Genomic DNA, 5061 nt, shown 5'->3' with positions numbered 1-5061 from the left:
CAGCCCCGCCCGCCCCGGCGGGCGAGCACACAAGCCTCTCGGGCTGGTGAGTGCCGGTCGGCACCGATCCTCTGTGCGGGAATCTCTGTGCTTTGCCCTCCGCACCCTGTTGCTGTGCTCTCGTCCGCGGCTCCGAAGCTGCCCCCCTCCACCACCCACAGTCTCCGCCGGCGAAGGGGCTTCCTAGTGTGTGGAGACCTTTCCTCCTTCACAGCTCCCTCCCACTGGTGCAGGTCCCGTCCCTATCCTTTTGTCTCTGTATATTCTTTTTTCTTTTGCCCTGCCCAGGTACGTGGGGGGTTTCTTGCCTTTTGGGAGGTCTGAGGTCTTCTGCCAGCGTTCAGTAGGTGTTCTGTAGGAGTTGTTCCACGTGTAGATGTATTTCTGGTGTATCTGTGGGGAGGAAGGTGATCTCCGCGTCTTACTCTTCCGCCATCTTCCCGGAAGCCCCTGAAACAATATTCTTAAAGGCCACTCCAGAGCCTGCTTCACAGACATGCATCTAGTGTAGTCACGTGGGGACCCATGGTCAGAAGGGCCCCATCCTTGAGGTTTAATGCTCTGCAGTTATTATTAAATTATTAATTATTAATAATTTTATCTTCAAATATGTATTTTGTAGATAAAATCTGATGGGATAATGGAGCGTGCGTGAGAAGCTTGGAACCTCACCTCATGCGTGGTCACGCCTCCCTCTGCCTTGCATTCTCCCTTCAATCCACCATGTTCAAAACTTCCATGACTTGCATGTTACCTACAGATTAATGTGCAGCCTCTCTAGCCTGACATTCAAAGAAAACTAGCCCCAACCAACCTTTGCAGTTTTATTTCTCTTCCTGTTTTTAGTTGAATTTTTATTTTATATTGGGGTAGAGCTGATTTACAATATTGTGTTAGTTTCCAGTGTACAGCAGTGATTCAGTTATACATATACATATATTCATCCTTTTTCAGGTTCTTTTCCCATATAGGTTATTACAGAATATTGGGGAAAGTACCCTGTGCTATACAGTAGGTCCTTGTTGATTATCTATTTTATATAGAGTAGTGTGATTATGTTCATTCTCTTTATTACTACCAAGTATCCTACTTTATCCACGCACACCTGGAAAGGCACACCTTAGATCCTCAATAAAGGAGCTCCTTTCTCCACCTACCATATCAGGCACATTTTCCCCTTTGCCTTACTTCATGCTTCTCCGCCCTGCCCCACACCCCTGCCCCAGGTTGGAATGCCCCAGTTTTCTTTTCCTGCTTCCACGTGAAGATTCAAATTAAAGCCTTCTCTACCACGAAGTTTTTCTCTGAGGTTCTGAGAAACATGTGTGCCTCCTTCTCTTTATATCACTTCTCCAAATTTCCGCCTTTTGTTTCCTTTCCCAGAATCGAATACTTCCACGTTTCCCACCTGCAGGTCCTTCGTCTTTCACTGCCCTGACCTCTGCTGCCAAGGAAGAAACCCTCCTGTATGGACAAGCTCATATTAGGGCTGAATGTGTGACTCTTCCTAGACTGTAAGCTCCTTGAAGACAGAGACTAAGTCTTACTATCTTAGGTTTTCCCCTGGAACCTAGAACAGTCCTGTAAACAGTAATTGCCTACCAAATTATGCAAATCCTACCTGATTTTCTATTTAAGAAATTGGACTAGGAACAGGGATGTCATTTGAGGAGCTCACTTAGGGCAAATTTATTTGTCTTTAACTCACCAAACTAACATTCAGATCACCAGACGTGGTAATGTTAAAAAGCACTGTATGCTTCTCATTAAGAATAAAAATGGAAAATTATCTATTTGTAGATTTGTAAACCCTGAGGGCTTCTTTGTTAGTGAAAAATAAAAAAACAGTTTAAACTGGTGCTTTGAAATATATCTCCCCCTTGCCTTTTTTTTTTTTTTTGCGGTAATTGGGCCTCTCACTGTTTTGGCCTCTCACATTGTGGAGCGCAGGCTCCGGACATGCAGACTCAGCAGCCATGGCTCACGGGCCCAGCCGCTCCACGGCATGTGGGATCTTCCCGGACCAGGGTACAAACCCGTGTCCCCAGCATCAGCAGGCGGACTCTCAACCACTGCGCCACCAGGGAAGCCCTCCCGCTTGCCTTTAAAGAGGAAACCAACAGCCATCAGCTGTATCACAGCACATTTGCATATGTAAACTCATAGAAGATGGACCATCCTTATTCCTTAGGATAACACCTCATCTCAGCCTCCATCTCATCTGTCCCCTCTTGTATCTAGTTTGATTACCTTATTCATCTTAGGCCTCCAATATCTCCATCTCTGTGACCTTCGTCCTCTCAGCACACAAACATCCAAAACATACTTCTCAACTCTGATCATCCTTAGAGCTACCCTTCTAACGCGGCTTTAGTTTCCACAATATATCTCAAAAGAGATGTTCATGTCCACTGAGTGAATGAACAAAGAGATGATAAAAAGTCAAATGATATTGCACAAGGTAACAGAACTAGTAAGCAGTAGAGCTGGACAGAAGCCTACACCTGAAGTCAAGACCCACATCATAAAGCTGTCCCCAGGGCTTCCCTGGTGGTGCAGTGGTTGAGAGTCCGCCTGCCGATGCAGGGGACACGGGTTCGTGCCCCGGTCCGGGAAGATCCCACATGCCACGGAGCGGCTGGGCCCGTGAGCCATGGCCGCTGATCCTGCGCGTCTGGAGTCTTTGCTCCGCAACGGGAGAGGCCACAACAGTGAGAGGCCCGCGTACCGCAAAAATAAAAAGCTGTCCTCAACTTCCCTGGTGGTGCAGTGGTTAAGAATCCACCTGCCAATGCAGGGACACGGGTTCCAGCCCTGGTCGGGGAAGATCCCGCATGCCGCAGAGCAACGAAGCCGTGTGCCATACCTACTGAGCCTGCGCTCTAGAGCCCATGAGCCACAACTACTAGGGCCCACATGCCACAACTACTGAGCCCGTGAGCTGCAACTGGTGAAGCCCACGTGCCTAGAGCCTGTGCTCTGCAACAGTAGAAGCCACCTCAATGAGAAGCCCACACACCCCAGCGAGGAGTGGCCCCCGCTTGCCACAACTATAAAGAAAAGCCCATGCACAGCAACGAAGACCTAAAACAGCCAAAAAATAAAGTAAACAAATAAATAAATAAAATTAAAAATTGTAAAAAAAAAAAAAGCTGTCACCATCTTTTAACTAAAGTTCAAATACATCAGTCCCAAATGAGCCATAAACCCATGCCTTAGTGTGTTTACTTGAAGGAAATGGGTTTACTACTCGACAAGCAGAAATCATTGCATCTGCATTGGTCAAGATCATGGAGGCCAACATGGATCTCTTCTACAAAGATATGTCACCAAGATGCATCAGGACATCATTCTTCAGCAGATAATGTCTCAGGTTGCTAATGTGAAAAAGGACACAATTATTATGAAGAGGAGCAAATTTTCATCCTTCAAAGCAGAAAATGAGAAAATGAAACTTGAACTATGTCAATTAAAACAAGTTATGGGTGAAGTGATAAAAATCAGAACAGATACAAAATTAGATTTCAGTGTAGAAAAGAGCAGAATCAAAGAACTGTATTCATTGAACAAAAGAAAGCTGCTGGTAATGGGAACAGAAATAATGATATTACATCTCAGCAAGATCAGACCCCCATTTAGATAGACACTGAGGTTGCTGGCCACAAAACCGTGCTAAAGTTGTACAAGCTTGATAACATTAAATAGTGAGCAGGGTCTATATTTATGTGGCTAATGGTAAGTCTGGGACTTTATGACCTGTGTATATAATAAAGTGTCTATTTAAAAGGGATCAAAATTTGCCTGTTGATGAGTTTGGAATTAGATAACAGAGTGAAGCCACCAAGCTTATGACCAGAAAGCATGTGGAATTGTATCTTTGCCACTGTATCCTTTTAAGTAAAATTATGAACTGAATTGTGTCCCACCAAAGTCCATGTGTTGCTTTGCTGTTTATCTGAAACTAATGCAACATTGTAAATCAATTATACTTCAATTAAAAGAAAAAAAACTATGTGTTGAAGCCCTAATTCCCAATGTGTCTGTGTTTGGAGATAGGGCCTTCAAAGGTAATTTAGATTAAATGAGGCCATAAGGGTGGGACCCTAATCCAATAGGACCGTTGTTCTTATAAGAAGAGGCGGAGACACCAGGGAGACACATGCATAGAGGAAAGGACATGTGAGGACAACTGAGAGAAGGTGGCTATCAGCAAGACAAGGAACGAGAACTTAGGAGACACCAAACCTGTCGACACCTGGATCTTGGACTTCCAGCCGCTAGAACTATAAGAAAATAAATTTCTGCTGTTTCAGTCATCCAGTCTGTGGTGTTTTGGTATAGCACCTCTGGCAAAACTAATACAAGTAATAATGATGCCTGGGAATTTCGCTTGAATTATGGTTAAGCCATTGACAGGCAGTGATCATCATGGCCTTGGAAGGTTCCTGAACTCTCTTCCCTTGGTTCTGTTTCCTTAACCTGGGTTCGCTGTTTGCTATCTAGGGGAAGCAGCTAACTGGATGGATTTCCTGTGCCATGGAAATCATTCTGCCTTGAGCATTACTTTGTCAATATGTTGCTGCAAAGGAAGATTATTAGCTCACACTGAAGCTCTTCTCCTAATCTCCCAGCATTTTCAATTCCATCAGCTTTCATCCTTGTCCCTAAAAAAGATTTCTAAAATCATACAAAAACAACTAAAAGCCTGCCATGGTTTCACAGTCTCCATGGAAATTCTGCAGAGGGAAGCTATACTGACTTCCTTGCATATCTCTTGGACTATTTTGTTAATGCCTTTTGTGTATGGTTCTTGGAGGTTTACAAAGCTCTTTCACACTTATTATCTTGGTTAATCCTCACAGCAAACCCACGTGGGAGGTATTATTACCCACATTGAGCATATTATGAAACAAGTTCGGAGAAGATAAATAGCTTAACGAATGTTTACATAATTTGTAAGTGGTACAATTGGCCTGTGAACTTGGGTCTGTCTGATACCACGGCTGCAGTTCTTGCCACTCTACCCCTAAACAACATAGGTTGCACCACTGGATCACCCTT

At 44.4% G+C, this 5061-nt stretch overlaps 1 pseudogene; it reads left to right on the top strand.

The window, feature by feature from the left end:
- Positions 1–3209: 3209 nt before the first annotated feature.
- LOC103073778 (mitochondrial calcium uniporter regulator 1 pseudogene) lies at positions 3210–3768 on the top strand (annotated as a pseudogene).
- The last annotated feature ends 1293 nt before the right edge of the window (positions 3769–5061 follow it).

This window comes from Lipotes vexillifer, unplaced genomic scaffold, assembly GCF_000442215.2.
Source record: "Lipotes vexillifer unplaced genomic scaffold, Lipotes_vexillifer_v1.1 scaffold977, whole genome shotgun sequence".
Classification (NCBI taxonomy): domain Eukaryota; kingdom Metazoa; phylum Chordata; class Mammalia; order Artiodactyla; family Lipotidae; genus Lipotes; species Lipotes vexillifer.
This window is presented reverse-complemented; position numbering and strand designations above follow the sequence as displayed.